The sequence below is a fragment of the Canis lupus genome, chromosome 19 (assembly GCF_011100685.1).
Source record: "Canis lupus familiaris isolate Mischka breed German Shepherd chromosome 19, alternate assembly UU_Cfam_GSD_1.0, whole genome shotgun sequence".
NCBI classification, from domain to species: Eukaryota; Metazoa; Chordata; class Mammalia; order Carnivora; family Canidae; genus Canis; species Canis lupus.
The window spans coordinates 52994069-53016925 of NC_049240.1; positions in this window are offsets into that span (position 1 = coordinate 52994069).

A 22857-nucleotide genomic window follows, 5' to 3' on the forward strand; every position below is an offset into this window, starting at 1 on the left:
CTTTTTTATGACATTTTGTAGTTGTTGAGACTTTCTAGTTCGTCATTTCAGAAGAATTTCTAAATGCTTTTTGAAGTATTTTTATGATGGTGGCTTTAAAATTCTTGTCAGATGATTCCAATTTCCGATTCAATGCATCTTGGGATCTGTTGATTGTCTTTTCTCATTCTAGTTGTGGTTTTTCTGCTTCTTGGTATGATGAGTGATATTCAGATGTTCTGGACATTTTAGATATCATGTAACGAACCTCTGGATTCTGTGTAATATTTTTAAGCATGTATCTCCCCTGTTGAGGTGTAGCACAAGGGCTGGGTGGGTATATCTATTCCACTCCCCACTATGCAAATGCGCGGCACTGATTCATACTGCTCTGTGGCAGGCGGGTGGAGTGGAGGTTCAGTTTCTCTCTCAGCCCCGCTGACACCATGTCAGTGCAAGTGGGGCATTGGCTGAGCCTAACTTTTTGCTCTGAAAGGGCCCTTAACTTGCCAGAGTAAGGAGGAGGGAAGTCAAATGCCAACTAGTGCCACTTTCTTTTCATTCCCCTCTTTTCTCTTTTGGGCCCCACTGACACTGGAATGGGTGTATGAAGCAGAGTGGTGATGAGCTCCATTTCTCATTGGCTCATTAAGTCTCTGCTGCCAGGTGGGAGTGGAGGCTTAGCATATTTCTGGACCTGCTAATACCACCTGGACAGTCAAAGCCTTCTCTGCTTTTATTGGGCAGGAGATGGAAGATCAATATTCTGCTGAGCCATGCTGACCCTAACATGGCAGGGGAATCAGAATCCTGTTTGCTTTAGCCAGATGGAGTTGGGGGAGGTGGGGGTGGGGGGGTAAAAGAATCCCCTCCTATGCTTGGCTCTGATGGCACTACTGTGTGGGGACATTGGAACACCACCGTTTGATGTACCTGTGCAGGGGATGTAGGAGATAAAGTGGTGGGGAAATGGGGATTAAGAATCAGCTTACTTCTTGGTCCAGTTGAAACTGTGAGAGTTGTTTATGGAGATGGATTTTCCACTGGTGTTGATCTGAGTAGGGTAGATATTGCCAAAAATGTTTTCTGTTAGGCTACCCTTTTCCTGGTATTTTGGCTAGGAGGAATAGGCTTTTCCTGGAGACATTTTTTTTTTTTTTGGAGTCTACACCTATTAGAAGTTCTAGGTTGGAGGCTTCTTCAGAGCCCTGTCTGAGATATACAGGAGGCAATAAAGAAACACAAGGAAATTCACCTTGAGTCCCAGGGTCACTAGACAGTCTGCCCTTCCACCTTTCAGGCCCATTTGTGATTGTTTTCATGTTATATTCATGGTGAGAGGGAGGATCTGGGAGGAAAGGGCTAGTTTATTTTCATCAGAACTGGAAGTCACCAACAATATGTTTTTTCTTTTTCTTTTTTTCACCAAAAGTATCTTTTGAAGAGCCTAAGTTTTAATTTTTTTTTTTTTCATGGATCAGATACCACCATTAAATAAGATGTTAACTGTTGATTTTTCAAAAATGCCCTATATCAGGTTTAGGAAGTTCCTTTCTACTCCTAATATGTTGGGTAGTTTTTTATTAGTTATGCATGTTGAATTTTGTCATGTGTGTTTTTTATTTTTTTTACATTTGTTGAGATGATTATATGTTTTTTCTTAGTTTGTTATTCTGCTGAAATATTTCAATTAATTTTTGAATGCTAAACTAACTTTGTATTTCTGGCATGAACCCCGCTTAGTCATGATATGTTATACTTTTTACATTTCTTGGATTTAATTTGCTAAAATTTTATTTACAAATTTTTCATGCATTTTCAGTAAGGATATTGGTTTGTAGTTTATTTATTATTATTATTCCTTTGTCATTTTTTGGCATCAGGGCTTTCCTTAAATATTACTTGATTATAACTTTCCTAGACCTTCTCAGTGCCCATAAACCTCATTTCTATTTCTTGTTTCAGCAGGTCTTCTTTTGATAATATTCCCACCTTGCCAACAATAATTAAAGCCTCTGATGGTTAGTAATTAACTTCAAGGTCAAGAATAAATTAGTATACATTTGAATTACAATCTTTTGATTTATAGTGGCCCAAAAATGAAGGTAATTAAATGTTACAGCATTAAACTGATCAAATCTTTAAGGATGAATATTCAAGTAGTTCGTTTAAATAAGGAGCCTGAAATTAAAAAAAAAAAAATTTTTTTGTAGGAATTCTTCTAACTACCATTTCCACATCAATTTTTTTTTTTAGCTATTTTTCCTAGTGGAAACACTTTAGTGACCATAAAGAATATAAACATGGAACATACTTAAACTTGTTCCTATTTTTTCCCATTAGTTTAACTTTACTAAACTATTATGAACCAATTATGCAAAGTGATGATAATTAATTTGCATCTTTAGACAAGTGAAAGGTTTTTACAAAGGATGGTTATTAAATGTTCAGTATCTCTAAGGAGGTTGAAGAAAAAAAATAAATAAATCCTTATTACTAGAAGAAATAAGGGGTTTGCAGAACAAAAGAACACAAATAGGGACTCTTTGACCCTCACTCTGAAACCACTAGAAGAGTCTGCTGTTTCTTTTCCTTGCACTAGTTCTACATGGTGCAGCTTCCTCCATCTTTAATTATAGTAATGCCTTAAATTTGATATTTAAATCAGGTGATCAAACTCAATTTTTATTAAAAAAATTAAGCTAGGTATAAGATTATTCTGATGAATAGAACATGAATCATCCATGTTTTAAATTTCTATATTTTTTCCCTTGCTTATAAAAAGCTTAATGCAAATCTTTAAATTTTTGGGTAGTTTTAATAGCTTAATGTTTTCAGGACTACTCTTTTTTGATATATTCTTTTTGAAAAGTTTTTCTCAGTAACTGTGTTTTCCATCTCCATTCTGTGCTTGATATGTGTCAGATTTAATGGGATCCAAAATGTTCTTGTGCAAGTTTATATGATAGTACAGCATAACTTGAATGAGAGCATTATCACAAAATAAGCTGCTACTGAAACCTGGCACTTTATCAAACTTCTCAAGTATTTGAACAGTACAGCAGAGGAGAGCAACTTTTCTTTAGGACCTTCTTTCTTCCTTCTCTCCACTAACTTTGAGTGTGGGAACTCTTGGTGTTCCCTCAGTCTTGATTTTCAAGATTGTTGATCCCTGAAAGCTTTGGGTTTTCAAGAGTTGTTCAAAATTTTGGGCTTACCAATTAAACTCTGTTTTTAAATTATTTTTGAATCTTTAGAATATGTATTTTCTGCCTTTATATGGTATTTGAGCAGATGAGGTGTTATGTGCTATCTTTATCTCATATACATTTTATTTAATATTCATAATAAGTCTGGATGGTAAGTAATGTTACATGTACTTTTTTTTTTTAATAGCAAACAGAGAATGAAGCTCCAGCTTGGAGAGACTAAGTGATATATTCAAGATCACACAACTAATCCATAGCAGAGCGCATACTACATCCAAGGCATGCTTGAACCTACAACCATGATCTTCTCTTGAACTACAGTCAAGGTGACCTAGTACCAATTTAGAAGAACGTCCAGTAGAGGTGGAGATTCATACAACATTTAAGACACAATGAAGACTTATTCAGAAAGCCTTTGAACATTATCTATAAAATCTTAAATGTTCAACTATGGCAGATACACAAGTGACTGTAAAACGAATGAGCATCATCTTACTACTTGGACGAGTTAGCAATTCTGCTTATCAACACTTCAATGAAGTAAGTGAAATCTCATCTTTCTTTTTCCACTCAATTAAAATTTCATAAATTCTATAAACCCTAAAATTTATAAAAACCAGTATTTTGATTTTTTTACATAAAAGACAGTGAAATTAGAATGTAATTAGAATATCCTGAAATCTTTGGGAAAGATTAAAAGATATTTCAAATATCATTTATAACTTAAAAATCCTATTCTTGGCCAAAATATGGCTGCATGGCTAACGTTGATGGATAGAATTTTGTATTTCTTATACTTAAAGAAGATCTTATTTTATATTCTTTATTAAAAGAAAACCTTTATTTTTTAATCATTTCAAGGATTGATTTTATTACCCATTGCCTTGTAGAAAAATGGGATCATAGATAGGAAAGGGGGATAGTCAAGAAAATTACAATTTATTTTTTATCTCCATGCATGTGTTCATTGCCTAAAGGGTCTCATTAGCGTTTAAATTTACCAAGAAGTCACAAGACTGTTTGATGTGTGATTGAACACTAATTCTCAACAAATGCCATAAAAGCATCACAGAGTGTGGCAGACAATGGACATCTCTCTTAGAACCTGGGAGAGCCCTTTGAGGGGCAGTAGTAGGTGCTGATAATGATCCATTGGGCTACTGGAGCTACCTCATCCAGAGAGATCCGAGGGTCCCAGGGTCACTTTGTGACTGATAGATGTATCGAGTATTCACTGCCTTGCTTCCAGAAGGGAGATAGCAGCCTGATACAATCGTAGAGTCACAATAAGGTTAGGTGCAGCAGAAATCAATTCCTTGCTTAGCGTCTCTTGACTTTTCATCTTGCTTCCTTCTGTGCTGGTCTCTCCTGAGATCACTCCCTTAAAAAATAACTTGCCGAAGAATCCTAGTCTCAGGTCTGCTATTGAGGAACTAGACTTAAGACTTGAGGAAATTTAATTATCAGAACTTATCTTCCTTGCCTATATTTCTAGTGTGCCTGGGTTCACTTTTGATCTATATGGATGCCTACATAGCCATTAAGATTGCTGGTTGTGGTACTTGATTCTATTTCACCTTTTCTCTATGCCCTTCTTCCATTGATGGAAGAGTATTGAAGTCGTATATTATAACGTTACAAAGAATTTCATAAGCTGTTGAATGTGGAAATAAAATGCTCATTTATATTTTTGAGGAAATTACTAAGATTACTGAAAGTCACAATCAATGGAAATCACCTCCTTTCTTCCTGTATGCTTTTAGAAATAATTTTATAATTACTCTTCTGTTCCAGATTTTATTACATCCCACTCATTTCTCCTGCTGGCAGCTTCTCACTGTGTTTTATGTATTTGTCAGTTTTGCCTGATTAGAAATATTAACAGATATGAAACAGAAGCTGATTTTTTTACCCCCATCCAATGCGGACACCATTAATTTATAACAAAGCTGTTTTGCCATTACTGAGAAAGAAAAAAAAATGCAAACAGCTGGTTTGATGGAAAATCTCCCCTAATCCCTGGAGAACAAGGAGTTCAGATGTGATATATGCTGACAGAGGGTGAAAAAATAATCTTCAGGCAGATAAATTAGTGCAGCTAGGATGGGCAGGAACAGGACTGGCATCCTGGAGAAGAGAATACAGGGCATCCTGCGGTCATACCGTTCACTTAGAAAAGGTGACATTGGAGAATGACAATAATCAGTTTACCAGTGTTTCTAATAATGAAAGAGTGCTAAACATGCAGAAGTGAAGTGTTGTATATATCACATATAAAGGCGGTTCATCTCCTTAGAATCCTTTTAAGATTATTGTTCTATCTCAGTTGATATTTTCCTAAACACCAGTAGAGGCCTCCAGACACTTCATTAAGTAAACAACACGCCATCCGGACACAGGGGAAAGGATGATGCCTATTGTGTCCACGGGCGTGGAGAGGAATCAAATGGAATCTTTGATGAAGGTGAATTCAGTAAGAGTCAACTATGATTAGAAGAGGTGCTAAATTTTGCTGTATAACCTGCTCAAATGCCTAATAAAAATTCTTTGGTCTAGAACAGAAAGTCATGATACATATAATTATTGTTATTTTAGATGACACTTAACTAATCATCACAATGTGGGCATTTCTCTGTTAACAATTTATCATGGTAGTAAGACCATCTTCTCAAGCCACCCAACTCGCCTCGTATTCTTGGAATCCAAACACTGTAGTTGAAGAGGATGGGAACAAGATAATTAGTGGACCCAACATGAATTATTTGGCAAGTACTACTTTTCTGTCTCAAGTTTTGAACTAAGCATAGCTTTAAAGGAAAAGTTTATGAAATAGTTACTATCCACAAAAGCCTTACAGAAGATACAACTAACTCAATAAAGAGCTTACTAATGAGCAGTCTAAAGCTCCTCTTTTATTCTTTTTAAAGGTTTATTTATTTGAGAGAGAGGGTGAGTGGAGGGAGGGGCAGAAGGAGAGAACCTGCAAGCAGACTCCCAGCTGAGTGCAGAGCCCACCTACTTGGGGCTCCATCTCACAACCCGTGAGATCATGCCCAGAGCCTAAAAACAAGAGCCTGGTCACATGTTGAACTGACTGAGCCACCCAGGCTCCCCAGTCCTCTTCTATTTTTAAGTGTATGCATTTATATGCCTGATTGCAAGCAAGCAACAAGATCTGCACGCCTGTTATTGGTTAACCACATATTTCCCCCCTAAGTTTTAATGAATAATCACAATTAGAAATCACCCACGTCCTCTAACATGTTAGGACATCTGCTGCTTCTGAGGTCAATCCATCAGATTCTGCATATCACTGATAAAATCTGCTCGGCCTCAACCCCTTATTAACGGCTTTAAGAAACTCCAGCAGCTTCATTATATATTAGACACTCCTCTGACTGTACCTTTAGCTGACAGTATAAATACATTCATTTTGCTGTCACATTAATTGATTTTAGCTAATTAGGAGCATTTTTTTGGCCTTAATTTGATAAGGAAGTGTGAATGCATTTCCCCCCCACAGCAGTTGCTGGGGTATTAGGAGAGTGTTAATTAGGCACATTTCTTCTGTCAGGTTGATGGTTCTAAACAGTGTTCACCACACGGACCACGACGGGCAGGGCCACGCGAGGGTTGGCCGCCAGTGTGATTAGCTGGCGTGGGTCAGTTACCTCTGGGACAGTCCGGCCTGGGGGAGGACGCAGGCGCCTTCCGCAGGGGTTGCTCAGATGCTAAGCCTCGGTCCCCCCATTTCAGGACGGGCACCGAGGAGGGCACGTGATGGGATGAGCACTCGGGGTTATACTATATGTTGGCAAATTGAATTTAATAAAACACTAAAAAAAAAAAAAAAAAGGAAACTCTCTTCTTCAGTCACAGTCCAGCTTTGTGTTCAATGCGGGCCCTTCTGAATATTAAGGCAAAAGTCATGGGTTTTGAAAATCAACTAGCCCTAAAGTATTTGAAGGTTTTCTGAGCAGGTTGGGCCCAGAGATTTCTTTGTTCAGTCTCTTCTGCTGGAGGCAAAAACGGGGCTGTCGCCCCGAGCAGTGAAGCAAAGGGAAACAAACAACAGAGCAGTTGGGGTTCCTTCTAGGAGCCGGTCTGTAAATGGAGCCCATTCAGTGTCTTTTGTTTATTTGTGAGGCTTTTCTTAGGGAATGCGTAAGAAGGGACTTCAAACAAGTAACCATTTAGGAAAGGACCAGAAGGGATCTTTGACCACATCATTTTCAATTTTGTGAGAAATGATTTATATCATGTGAGTTTTCTGTGAAGATACAGTTGATCTCTAAGGCATGTGCTTTGCATTTCCTTTGTTTTCTCTTGTAGCTCTTACACTAACCCTTTACACATCTGTCTCCCATCCTGCTGGTGTGACCAACCCATAAATAACAGGAGCAAATAAAATCATCTCTGAACATCCTCCAGTTATTACATTCTAGCACTTTGAATCTGCAAATCGAACCTCAAATGTTAATCTCACTGCCAAAAGACCTTTTTAAAGCCTTCATTGGAAGTATCTGCTGTTGTCGGTTTATAACTATAGAATGAGTCCTAGAGTCTATGTGTCTAAAAGAGGATGGAGGGAGGGAGGAACCCCTTAACAGAATGCCAAGCTCTTTGGCAGAAGTATTGTTCCAGTAGAAAGAATATATTTGGAGGCTTCGTCTCTCTGTTGGTTATGAACTTATTTAGTTGGTCTTCGTGAGTCTTACACGTCTTCTTTGTAAAATGCAGATATTAATGCCTCTTCTAGCACAGTTGTCAATATTAAATATTAAACGTCTTTTTCTTTTGTCATCCTAGTGTTCATCCTGGTCCTTCTTAATTCTAAAACAAAAGTCACAATCATTTAACAATGATTAGCAAATAATAAGTGTTTGCTTATGTGACTACTGTCTATTGTCCTCTGTTAATATAAGCTCCACGTAGAAGATGTATATGTCTCATTTCAACACTGCCCCCAGCTCCTGGCATGTGGCAGACATCAATAAATGTTCGTTGTATAGCTCAGTGAAATGTCAGCCATTATGGCACCTAATATTGATATGATTGTTACTTTTTGTAGTTAAAATTTACTAGCTGAAATCCAGCATGAACACAAACTCTATAAAAACAAAAGCAGTATTTATATTTGTATTTGAAGTAATTCTAAAAATGAATTATACAAGCTTCCATCTCAAGAGCACAGGAAGAAAGCAAATCAAAGCTAAAGAAAGTAGAAAGAAGGAAATCCTGAAAATAAGATCAGAAATCAGTGAAACAGGAAACAAATATAAGATAGAGAAAATCAAATGTGATTTTACTAATCAAATTAGTAATAAAATTCCTAAATCTTTAACAAAATTGACCAAGAGAAAAGAGAGAACATGAAACATTACCAATGTGATAGATTAAAAAGTGGTTATTCCAGGACACCTGGTGGTGCAGTCAGTTGAGCTTCTGATTCCTGGTTTCAGCCCAGGTCATGATTTCAGAGTTGTGAGATTGAGCTCAGAATCCGGCTCCATGCGGAGTATCGAGTCTGCTTGGATTCTTTCTTCTTCTTCCTCTGCCCCCCCCTTCTCTCTTTGTCTCTCTCTCTCTCTCAGATAAATAAATAAATCTTTTTAAAAAATTTTCACAAAAAATAATTTACCAAAAATGATACCATTTAATCACCTATTTTTGAGGAAATTGAAAATATTATTACAAAAACTTCCCACAAGAAAACTCCAAGTCTAAGTGGCTTCCTCATGAATGCTTCTTAATATTTATAATGAGTGAACTTGTAAAAAACTAGAGTATAGAAGAACAGGAGTACTTCTTAATTTTATGAAGTCAGCATAAGCTTGATACTACAATTTGACCAGGACACTACAGAAAAGGAAAAATTAGTAACCAAACATAGACGTGAATAATCTTTAAAAATTAGCAAATGTTACATAACCATATATAAATCCCCATGATTTATATGTATAAAAACCTCATTTTTAATGGAGTGAGTTAACAAGGAGATCAGTCAATGTCGCAATTATGTTTATAGCTGCATTATTTTTAAAAATGATATTCTGGAAACAACCCGAATGTCCTTTAACAGAATAAGTATTTTAATTGTGATATGTTTATAAAATGAAATACTATACAACTATGAGAATAGATGAACTCTAACTAAATGCAGAAAACATTAGTGACTATCACAAAGATACTATTGAACAAAAGAAGCTAAAGTATTGTTAGTCAGATATGGGTTAAGCTTGGATGGAGGTAGTAGTGACTGGGAGGAGACAGGAATGAGGTTGGAAACCATTTTTTTCCCGATATGGGTAACTTGTTACTTAGATGTGTTCAATAGTGAAGATTAATTAGCATCATGCTCAATTACGATTCGTGCACCTAGATGAATGCTTATACTACTACAAAAGGAAGTTCAGATGATGCACATACACACATGCCTGCACACAAGGTAATAATGTAGCCTACTACTTGGCCTGCAGAGCTTAGCATTTGTGTCCATGGTATGTGGCAGCAAATTCCCATTGTGACAGCTGTAGTGTCGACCAAATCATGTTTAGCATGATGTAAAGGGAAAAACTAAGTAAATGCAATAAGAACTAAGTTGCTTGGTCTGGACATCAGGTACTCCTACAAATATATAAATAGATGAGTCTGTAATTTGTATATTGCTTTTTTTTTCTTATTTTTTCTCTTAAGGGTTTACACTGTAATTGTTCTTTAGTGCTAGAAAATTTAAAAAGGTCATCATTTTTTTAATGTCTAAAGAGCATTTTATTTCATACATATATTAAAATCCATTTAAAACTTACCTTCGTCTGAACATTTTAGGTGGTTTTCAAATTACTGCCCTTCATGGTCTCCCTTTACAATGACTGCAGTCATTGCTCTGCTTCTGGCAACCTGTCATATACATTCCATTTCTCATTGTTCTCTGCCAGGTACACACAATTCACATGGCAGAGAGAAAAGGCCGTCCCAATATTCTTAATCATTCCTGAACTCTTCTTTCCCAAAATGGCATCTCATAAGCCTATTGTAAAATAATGTTCCTTGAGACGGCTCCTGATTAGAGACCCTAGAAGGTCTGGATAAAGAAACAATTAAAACTTTATTATCTTAAACTCTGCTGCATTTGTTGAGGAAGCTGGGATGATGTGCAATTGTTCTGAAACTTTCCAATAACTAATACTTTGCACATTTTTGAAACTAAAAATGAAGAGCTCATTTTGTGAGCATATTTTAAATTTCTAGTAATGCCTCAACTCTTCAGACTTTCTTAGTCGGATAGAACCAAATTCCAGCTAAAAGAAAATGAAAGAAAGAAAAAGAAATAGAAGAATAGCTCTGAACACATAATGTTCCTCATTTTTGTTGACACTGTATTTCCATCTAAGTGAATGCACATTATAGTTCCAAGGTGGTAAATAGATGTTCATAATTCATTAATCCGTAGTTCAGAGGCAAGGATGAATGCATTTCTGTGCCACTATTTATTTAAAGACGAGTAGAAGAATGTGATTCTGACTTCCTTGCAGTGAAATTATTCACAAAAAGAAAAGAAAATGGCCCTTCTCCGCCTGAGATGCAACATCTCTACCGGCGAACACAGCTAACTCTGCAATAGTTCACTAAGACAGAGAGGGTAAGTGGAGATAAATCCATTTAGAGAGTTTGCAACAAAGCAGACCTGACTGGAGACTCAAGTCCTATAAAACTTGATTTGAGACAAGCGAGGAGGGAAATTTCCTCTTCAAAACACATGGTAGATGGCATCTCCTTCCTTTAAAATGTTTAGGTGAGATAAGCCAGTTCATAACAATCTACAGTGTCACTTCCCAGGATAATATGTCTTAGGAAATGACTGATTCAGTTTTCTTTTGATAAATAATCTTTATGGGGTCTTGCATCCATTTCTTTCCCTTCAATCTGTCACTCTAACCCTTGGTTTTTGAATCCACTCTGCTTGGATATATAAGTAAAAATTCATAAAAACAAAAGTAGTAGAATGGGCAAATATGCCATCATATATTTTTATTTTTCCATGCCTTTGAGGAAAAAATTCATGTTGATTTTGTACTCTCATTCCAAGGTAACTTTGAGTAGCTATCATTTGAGGGTAATTTGCTCTGATATCTTTGTGTACTGACCTCTTTGCTGAAGAGTGTTTTTTTCTTCCCTTTAGAATTGTTGACCATGTAAGATAAGCATAGAGCTTCAAAATCCACAGAAAGGTGACAACGTAGTAGGATAAATGGACTAATTGTTCCTCAAATAAAATCTCAGAAAAAATTTAAATGAACATCTGTTTGAAGAATAGAGCTATTAAAGGGAATGTTCTGTACAAACAATATGCCACGCGGAATACTTGTACAATAATGCTGTGAAATTGTTTAATTAACTCATAAAAGAGGGAATCTAGTAAAGGAAATGTATGCAGTGCACTCTGGAGATATTTGACAGTCTTTAAGAGCAGATGTGATTATGATTATAATTATTTTAGTAAATTGGACCATAATTTCTCTTTCTGTTGTAAAATAAGGTGCAGTATATTATGAATCGTAAGTAAGAAAAACCTTTAAACATAAGTAATTCATGCAAATCCTGACTTTTGTTAAAGCTACAGTATTGTTATCATTACCTTTTTTAATTGAGGCGTACTTTTGTAAATACAACTGAGAAGAGTAGGTTTTCAACATGTAATTAGATTGGATTTTAGGTCTTCTTTGTGGAAATTGGTTTCAATATTTTGTAGACCTGACTTTCACCATAGATTTGGATTATAGGGCACCTGGCTGGCCCAGTGGTTGAGCGTCTGCCTTTGGCTCAGGGAGTGATCCCAGGGTCCTGGGATCGAGTCCCGCGTCGGGCTCCCTGCATGGAGCCTGTTTCTCTCTCTGCCTGTGTCTCTCCTCTCTCTGTGTCTCTCATGAATAAATAAATAAGTAATCTTTTAAAAAAAAGATTTGGGTTATAAAACAGTACTTTTATCTCTCATTTATAAGATCAATTATTTCTAAGATCATGGTGTGTAAAGAGTATGGAGTAATTTTACCTTATCATCAGCAAAATTCCATCAGAGACCCTATAGTACTGAACATAAAGGCTACAATAGTTTTTCTTTTCTTTTCTTTCTTTTCCTTTTCTTTTTCTCTTCTCTTCCCTTCTTTTGTTTATGCATGAGGTCAACCAGTTTGACTTGAAGGGGATTCATTGACTACCATGATATATTAAGTTTTTTGATATTACTATGCAAATTTATTATTTCTATGCCCTTCTATTATTTTTCACTCTTATTCACTTTGGAAATTGCATATTTTTATATTCATAACTTTAGTCAGTAATTATAGGAATGTTACATTTTCTCTATATTGCCTTTATCACTCTTATTAACTAAAATTACTGCTAGAAGGAAATTAATCAGACAAATTAGTATGCCTATTCATGAAACCTAGATTATAGTAAACCCCAAGATTAAGACTAATGAAACAATTACTTATTTAATCATTATTAAAAATGAGAACATTGCTCAGATATTTGACAGTAACTGCAGCAAGCTTTGAAAGCAGACAAATGAATGTGTTTTTCTTGACTGCTCTTTCATGAAAGCAAGATTATTATCACCTGCTGGGAGTTTTGCTTTCATATTTGATATTTTCCTAGGAAAAAAAGCCTCTCCTTACTAGAAAAAGAGAAAATTTAATTTCTCCAATAGACTTCTCTCTTTGAAATTTAAGCTATTCTGACTCTGACTTTTTAAAATTTAAGATGTTCATGGAAATGTTCTTAAGTCAGGGCTATAGACACTTATGGGCCCAATATTTTTGTTTCTTTATAATAATAAACACCACACTAGAATTATAAATATTTACTTAAAGTATTCCTTAAAACAAAATGAAAAAATTTAAGTTAAACATGTATTCAAAAGCAAAAGGTACTATATGGCTAATAATAAAAATCCATAATCCTTTCCTCTGCATGTTATGTCAGCAGTTTCCTGATGCCCAATGACAACCATATTTAATCACTCCTGCTTTTAGGTCTTCTAGGTGAATGCCTTAATGTTGTATTGCTTTTCTTATTTCTCATTTTTTTAAAAGATTTTATTTATTTATTCATGAGAGACACAGAGAGCTAGAGAGGCAGACACAGGCAGAAGGAGAAGCAGGCTCCATGCAGGGAGCCCAACGTGGGACTCAATCCTGGGATTCCAGGGTCACACCCTGGGCTGAAGGCGGCGCTAAACCGCTGAGCCATCCAGCCGCCCTCGCTTATTTCTCAATTTAAACACTAGCAGAAAGTTAGCAATTTTCTGCTATAGTAGCCAAAGATTTTATTCACACTACTTCCCTTATTTTATTTCCTTCCTTTCTAAAAAGTTCTGGGTTAGTAATTTTATTAGGTACGTTTGCTAATCTCAGTACTATATTAAAAGTATCTATTTCTTTTTGTATCAAATCCAAACACTCTCTTGGTTCACGATATTGTAAGGTAAAAACAGCATTCCTAACACTTCATTACTCTATTTTCTACCATACTTGGGTTGTTAGAAAAAAATAGTGGATGAAATTTGAATTTTAGATAAACAACTAATTTTTTAGTATAAGTATGTCCCAAATTTGCATACGCTCATTATTCAGTGGATGAAGTGATATTTGGTTAATCAGACTTGAGAAAGAAGAGTATATTGGGGAGGATACAAAAAATAAGATAACCAATTTACCTGCATGACCCCAATAGCTGTAAGAGTTTGGGATACCAGATACTTCTTAATTGGGCACAGGAGACAAAGATTGGTGAAAGGCACATTTTATCTAAGGAGTAACTAGACTCCCAGATCACCCCCCCAAGGCATCATAGCCGGGCAAAATCCCAAATCAGAAGAATTTCCCAGCAGAGGAAATGAAGTTTCCATTTCTGGCAAAGTTGATATAAAGAGACTTAACTCAGGAACAGCAAGCAAAGCTAAGCATAGGGTGTAGCCCTGGATTGGGAGCATGAAGCTTGAGTGAAAATCAATGTTCTACACTGGGAGTCTTCCAGACTTCTTTTCCTTTTTGGCTCTCAGAATGCTGATGGCAGCACCATTGAGGAGTAGCCTGGAGAGTTCCCATCCTGTGCTCAAAAGACTGGATCAAAATAAAAAGTGTATAAAACTATCATTAGGACATCTCAAGTGAAATAGCATGGTCCTCTTCTTTTTTTTTTTTTTTAAGACTTTATTTAAATCATGAGAGACACACACACAGAGGCAGAGATATAGGCAGAGGGAGAAGCAGGCCCCCTGCACGGAGCCTGATGTGGGACTCGATCCCGGGACTCCAGGGTCATGCCCTGAGCCAAAGGCAGATGCTCAGCCACTGAGCCACCCAGGCGTCCCACATGGTCCCCGTCTTATTGCTCATGGTAAGAGCTATCAGTCTAAAGATTTTTTTCCTCCTGCAAGCAGGGGTTTAGTACCTCATGTTTAAATATAAATTGCTGACCATGGAAAATGGAAAACCAAACGTTGGAATTTCCTTATGCAGAAGGCAAAGACCAAAATGAGCAGGTAGAAAAAGGAGACTCGGTGGAAACAAAGTTGAGAAAGGAAAGAGAATAAAACTTAAAAAACAAAGAGTCTTTACACGCTACCTGGGTAGGGGTTCATACAGCCTTGGTTTGCATTCCCGTCATTACCTAAAGGGTAACTTTCACGATGTCCAGAGACCTTGATGTCCTGAAAATGAAGGAGGAGGATGTCCTCAAATTGCTTGCAGCAGGAACCCACTTAGGTGGCACCATCCTGGACTTCCAAATAGAACAGTGCATCTACAGAAGAAAGAGTGATGACGTCTACATCATAAATCTGAAGAGAACCTAGGAGAAGCTCCTGCTTGCAGCTCATGTCATTGTGGCACTGAAAACCCAGCTCATGCCACTGTCCTACCATCTAGGAATCCTGGTCAGTGAGCTATGTTGAAATTTGCTGCTGCTACGGGAGCCACTCCTATTGTTGGCCACTGCACTCCTGGAACCTTCACTAACCAGATCCAAGCACCTTCCAGGAGCTGAGACTTCAGGTGGTTATTGATCCCAAGGCCAATCACCAGCCTCTCACAGAGGTGTCTTATGTTAACCTGCCTCCCACCACTGAGTCACACAGACTCTCCTCTGCACTCCGTGGACATTGCTATCTCCTGCAACAAGGGAGCTCACTCGCTGGGTCTGATGTAGTGGATGCCGGCCCAGGAAGCTCTGCACATGCGATGCACCATTTCCTGTGAACAACCCTGGAAGATGTGATCTGATCTCTACTGTAGAGATCCTGAAGAGATAGAAAAGGAAAAGCAGACCTCTGCTGTGAAAAGGCTGTGACCACAGAGGAGTTTCAGGCTGAATAGACTGCTCCAGCGCCTGAGTTCACTACTGCTCATGAGGTTGCAGACTGGTCTGAAGGCAGGTTGATGCCCTCTGTGCTCATTCAGCAGTTCCCCCACAGAAGACTACAGTGCTCAGCCTGCCGCTGAAGACTGGTCTACACCTCTCACTGCTCAGGCCACTGAATGGGTAGGAACAACCACTGGGTGGTCTTTTTAAAAAATTTTTTTAAAAAATATCTTATTTATTCATGAGAGACACAGAGAGAGAGGCAGAGACACAGGCAGAGGGAGAAGCAGGCCCCATGCAGGGAGCCCAACATGGGACTCAGTCCCTGGGTCTCCAGGATCACACCCTGGGCCGAAGACATGCTAAACCACTGAACCATCCAGGCTGCCCCCACTGAGTGGTCTTAAGCTACTCTTCCACAAAGGCAAACAAAATGAAAATAAAGTTAACAGAAAATAAACAGTTTCTAAAAAAGAAGAATGAAAGAAAGAAACTGCAAGTAAAGTTCTCAAGACAAGATATTGCATTTTAAACAAGAATGGAGTATCTTGGGCAGCCCGGGTGGCTCAGCGGTTTAGCGCTGCCTTTGGCCCAGGGCCTGATCCTGGAGACCCGGGATCGAGTCCCACATCGGGCTCCCTGAATTGAGCCTGCTTCTCCCTCTGCCTGTGTCTCTGCCTCTCTCTCTCTCTCATTCTCTCTCTGTCTCCCATGACTAAATAAGTAGAATCTTAAAAAAAAAAAAAAAAAAAAGGAGTATCTTTGTGAGGGAGGTTCCTTTGAATAAGAAAGAACTTTTTCAAACTACAAACTGGATAAGAATAAACCTTAAAATCAGTAAGATGTTTAGCATATATATTTGATGCAGTCTTCCCAAAAGTAATATCAAAAGACAAAAGGTGAGAAATTAGAAGAAAAGTTAGGAAAATAATATTTTTCCAAGAGATACAACTAATGAATTATATGAATCCCAAAAAAGAGAATAGAACAAAATGTAAAACATTATGAACTAATACATTTCCTAAAACTGATGAACATAAGCTTTCAGACTGAAAGAGTTCATGAGTAATCCAGAAAAAAAAAAATCCACAAAAAACCCCACTAACACTGGAGATATGGGTCACAAATTTCAGAACATCAGTGATGAAGAAAATAAAGGTCTGAGAAAGAGTGATGGAAAGCAAATGAGAATAGAGGAAAAGGAGGGAGGAGAAAAATCACACCAAATAGTTCAAGTATTAAGCTCTTTTCAGCTTTTTAAAAGAAACATTGAAAATAATAAGAGTACTGTATAAGAATCCTGAGGGAAAATAATTTCCAACTAAGAATACTCTACTCAGCTAAGCTACCAATTAAGTATGGAGGCAGAAATAAAATTTTCCAGACATGTCTTGAGACAAATGGAAATAATCAGAAGGAAGGAAGAGAAAAAAGAACTATATATTTCTTTTTATATATAGGACTTAGGACACTTCTTATGTACCCCATATCATATAATCGTCCCCAAAACAATAGGAATTAAATATAGTACACACATATGGCAAAGAAAAGTCACTCTTAGATTTCTAGGAGATACCAGAGCTTTATTAAGCAGGTGCTGAGCTCAGTAGGATTCAATTTTTTATAGGGTTAGTAGGATACTACTAGCAGTGCAAACCTAAGCTACACTAATAAAATTATGGAGTCCACATCAAGGAAGATCACGGTTTTACTGTACTACGTCTGGGTCATACCACATTTGGAGCCTTGTGGGATTTGATTTATGTTGGGACATAGGCTGAACAAAGGAACAATGACTGTGAGGAGGATCAAAACCAAACAGTGAGAAGTCATCATTTACATGTTATATTCACATAAGGAACATTTGGAAGAACCAAGGATTTAATCCCGTAGAAAGGAAGACCTACTGGAGCACATTATGGCTACTTTTTAAGTATTCTTGTATAGAAGGAAAGGATTTTATTCTGGATTGCTGCTAAGACTGGAGAGAGAGACACACAGAAGTTATAGGAAGCACTTGATGGAGCAATTTCTAATAAATGGTGAATGGTGGACCAATAACAAATTCTCACAAATTATTTACTGACCCTTTGTTGGAATCATTTAGGGAACAGCCCGATGATCATCAGTTAAACACTTTGAGAGAGGATCCCCACATTGGAATAGAAATTGCTCCAATTGCGATGTAAAGTATGATCTAGGTCTAAAATTCTACATTCTTAGATATTTCAGTTTTGATATTCAGTCCCCCAATACCGATTATTCAATAAATAAGTATTAGCATATCAGATATGTCAGGAAACAAAGTAGACACCGTCCTACCTACTGCAATGTTAAATCCAGCAGAAGGGCTAATAATTAAGCAGATAATTGCCGAAATAATTAATTTTAACTGTAATGAACATTATGAAGAAGTAAAGAATATTATGGTAATAAATGACACATGATCTAATCTAGTTTGGAGGGACAGGGAAGATTTCTTTAAAGAAGTGATATTTAAGCTGAGACCCAAAGGTTAAGTTAGACTCTATGAAACTACTCTAGATTCAGGGTTGAGGTTCAGCAAAGTGTCTTGGATTAGGAAAATGTACATACACTGAAGCAAAAGATTCTAACTTAGCACTCGGCCAATCTTACAAATGTCCCTTATCATCTCCCCTGTTTATTGATGTGCTATTGATATTGTCTGGAGGTGGCTTTTCTGCTTTCTGGGAAGTCCTCTTTGCTCACAGCCTAGCTGTTTTGCTTTGGGTTCATACTTTGGGAACTTTTAGTTTGATTGAGTGATTTTGTTATTATTTTATTGTTGTTGTTGGCTGTGACTGACACCAGGACCTACTTCTCAGGCACTCAGATGAGTCAGATTCTGAATTATAGACCTCGAAGGCAAATGAGATTGCTTTCCTGCCCTTGACTTTAGAGCTCAAAATACTGTGGTTTAAATGCCACCCGCGAAACAAAGCAGTGAGTGAGGAATGGCTGTAGGAATAAATGAACTCATCTTTCTCCTGAGTGTATTTCAAAAACCTACAGAGTGAAATCTTTCATCTAAATTAAAGATGGACCCTCACAAAACTTCAAAGAGTTTGATGATATGAAAGGAGCAGCCGGGGCCTATGAAGTGCTGGTGAATAATTACAATCTGAGATTTATTGGTGACCACTCTTGTGTCATTAAAAGGTTGGCTGACCAGATAAAACCAGGCATTGGCTAGAGGGAGAAGTCTGGAGCCTCTCAGTCTTTTGAAATTTCTAAGGAGTTTTCCAAGGGGAAAATCAGTATTCACATGCTGTATAGGAAGATCTTTACATAGACCTAATGGATTCATCTGGCTCAGGATGCTTCATTTGACAACATCCGATTCAGTGCCTGAGAAATGTCATTATGCTTTAGATCTTAGGGATATCCATCATGCCTGCTAAGAGTTGAATGGAACGTTCTTACGTTTATGGGGGGATGTTATCGAATCTACAGTGTTGGTTAGCTTCAGATCAATTTGGCAAAAGAACGTTTTATAATGGCATTTGACACAAACCATTTCAAGGACTATGTAATCAAAAAAGTGTCACCTATAACATGATTATGTGGACATTCTTGACTGAGTTTTCATAGCGTTGAGTAGTTCTTATAGTGTGACTCACGGTAAGACACCCAGATAGTGGCTTTTGTTTAATACCTAGGATAGTGAGGTTTCTAAATGCTATGAGCACCAGGTCCTTTTAATAATAGAGCTTACAGATGAGGTCTTCAAGTCCTATAACTAAGTGTCAAATTGTCACACTAAAATTGAAAGCTAAGCATTTTGTCAGTGACAGCTTTTATCCTCACTCCAAAATCTTTAATTTTTAAAATAATTGTTTTGTTGCACAACTACCCTAGAAAAGATATTTCATAACAGCTAGTTTACTTTTAAAGTGATTTCTCATCTGAAAAAAAAATGCATTGTTTTTGAACTGAGTATTTTGAAATTTTGCAGACGTTGTTACAAATCATACCCCCATTCACCTGAAGTAAGATCACAGGTGGTGTTCCTGTGTGAGTCAGGGGATGTTGAGAATTCTAGAGGTAACATCTGGACCTTAGTGTGATATTGGTAGGCTAATTAGGACTGGAGCTGATTGCTTTCTTAATTGCAATTTCTTATCTTCTAGTTAATATTAGACCTGTAGACCAGATGGATGGTGACTTGTGACAGGTAAATGAAGAATTTGGGGGGAGAAATCATGAGCATACTTTTAGTAACAATTGGGTAATTAAGTTAGGGTTTTTAGGATGGAGACTTTCCTTTTTCAAGCCTGTCCCCTGAAATGTGCCGTTCCTCGAGCTCCTTACAGCTTTCAGAAACATGGTATAATTTATTTTCAGAGGTATGCTTTGCTATGTTGGGTGAGGTCAAGAGCCTCGAGAGTGAAGATGACAGTCCTGTAAAGAGAGTGAAGAGAACCTGGCAGGCAAAGTTAGTCCCAGCAAAGCAAAGTAGAAATTGGAGCAATAATGAGATGGTTGAATAAATTACATAAATTACGCAAGTTCCTCATTTTTTTCGATGGGCTTTTCCAGCGTATGATATTACAGTTCTGGCTTTTTAAAATATTTTTATCCAAGTGGCTTTCAGTGGAACCTTATCTGTACAGACAGGTCTAATGTTGGATATTGTATTCTCCTGCAGTTTTGAAGTTTGATTACCTATTGAGAGAATCTTGAGACCTAAATGAATGGTTGAAGGATTAAGACAAAGTTGTTGATTTTCCCCCTAGATACTACTTTCTTCCCCCCATACCATTTTCCCTGTGGTAATGTGTAGTATTCCTTAGGCAAGGAAACTTTTTGCCTTGCTATTTCACTGGAGTAAAATGATTTTTAATTAGATATTACTATTTTCTCAATTCTACAAAGAATTTAAACCTCACGACATAAGTGGTGAATGACAAAAATATTTTGACACGTGTGAATGGCGTTTCTGATTCAAAGGCTAAATTCATGCAAGGGTCATTATTTTGTTAATTTTTCATTACAGTGTCCAACTTGAGGGATGTGTATTGATATAACATAGGATCCAAAAGCAAAAATAAAAGTCTATATACCCAATTCTAGCTACAGCACATGCCAATAGTGTGGTGTCTGCTGTTTTGTAAAAAGACTGAGGAGGTTTCTTAATCAAATTTCTTACAAATCTTTGATGTCTGCTTATTTATTTTCTGCAGAGCATCAGCCTCTTCATGTTTGATGTCCCAGTAGCAAGAGCCTGTTTCTGTTGAGTTTGATTATAGAAAGCGAGGCATGCTTACAGGGAACCCAGCTGGAAATATCCAGCTTGCTGCCTTAGTTTCTTTCATCCTGGAAGAGAAAGGAGGATGAAGAGCAGTTATAGAATTGGTAATTGTACTACTGGCAGAGCCTCAAATGATATTTATTCTATTATACTCACTTGCAACCAGAGAATTCATTTTTGCAGCAGATGGAAGGTGGATAGCATGCAAATGCTTGGATTAAATACACTGTAATGCTTCGAAACCCTGACCATTGGTGTCTGTTACCTAACAGTGTTGTTTGTAGACATGCTTTACGGCTGTTACACTGGTGCTTATTTAGAACAATTTGTAAGAAAAGGTAAAGTGATTTGTTTGGTTGTAGTTTCCTACCAAATATTTGAACAGGAGACAGGTGACCCTTAAAATGAAGGGGAAAAGTACAAAAGTTTAGGATTTGGCCATGTTTCAACAACTGTTAAGTTTTAACAATCCTGGTAATATGTTCAGTCTCTTAAAATGTTAGGGGACTGATATTTCTTCACTTATTTTATGGGAAGAGAATTAGATTAATTGTGAGAGGATGTCACTGGGGAACCTTTGGTTAAGGGTCACTTTTGAGTTTATTCCCTAGAAAGGAATGAAACTGCTAGTTTCATTAATTTTCAATAATTTTCTATTATGTCTGGCGACCATTTCCAGGAAAGTTTGGTTAGAGCCAAGCCACATGGATTCTTGGTCTCTATTGTAATTTGCCAAAAGGGATGTCTCCCCACGGAAATTGTTACACTTGTTTTTATAATATTGGCATCTGTAAGCTCTTCATGGTACAAGGAATAAAATGTTGAGAAGGAGGCTAAAAAGATCTCTATCCTGAGATCTAGCAAGTGGAAAACACTCTCTTTGGAAAGTCTCATTGTCCCTCTTACATATGCTGGATAGTAGGAAAAATCATTCCGGTAGTGAGAGAAGTATCGTGTATTCAACTTTTTTAATTGTCTCTGATGGGACTGGACTTGGTTTTAATTTATGTATTGTAACTTAAAACGACATTCTTCGGAAATCAGCAATTTGTCGTAAGCATCCAACACTTGAGACATTCAAATTAGAATCAGGATGGTATTCATCCAGTCGACAAATATTTATTGGGCCAGACACAAGGTATTTGTGAGACAAAGTGAGCAGCATGAACATACCTCCATTTTCATGGAACTTTTCACCTTGGTGAAGTAATGCAAAATAATGGGAAATTTTTACTTTAGTTCTATACTTTATATTACAAAAAGAAAACTTGTGGATAATTCTCAGCAGACCATGCAATCAAGATATTTTTTGTTGATTGGTTTGTGCTCATTTAGATCCGTGCACATTGTGTGTTTCTGATTTACTTGTGACACCATTAGCATTTTTTAGACAAGTATCAGCTGTAAGTGACAGACTTTTTTTAATGTTGGGTCCTGAAATAATCTTACTTACGAAAGAGTTAATTTATTAGCAGTGACTTTACTTGTTCTAATGCCTAAGCTAATCAATTGCAACATTAATTGAAGTTCTTTCTTGCCTTGCAGAACTTAACACATTCTAGATACTCATGATTATACAAAGGCATATCAGCCTGCTTTTTAAAAATTTACTTTGTCCCTCTTAAGGACATATAATTAGCGATTCTGAACCTATTAATTGTGGATAATCTTACTAATAAATCTAAAGCTTGTTAGCCATACATAATGTTTAGAAAACATACCGATTATGCTTTTGCATTCAAAGTGAAGAAACAACTCTGACGATTATATGATTTCTGCAATTAGTGCAAACCAGAAATTCTCCGTGGAGGAATGAGCCATTGATTACTTGTTAGCTCTGCTACAACTGATTATTTTATAAAAATAAAATATCAAAAGTTGTGAATGATTTAATTTTTAAGATAAGTTAGAAAGGATTATAAGGTTAGCCTTATAGCAATTCTATTATTATTATGAATTATACATTATGATATACTTTCTTGACAGGAAGAGAATGAATTGCTTGTAAACCTGGATATGGGTACATGGGAG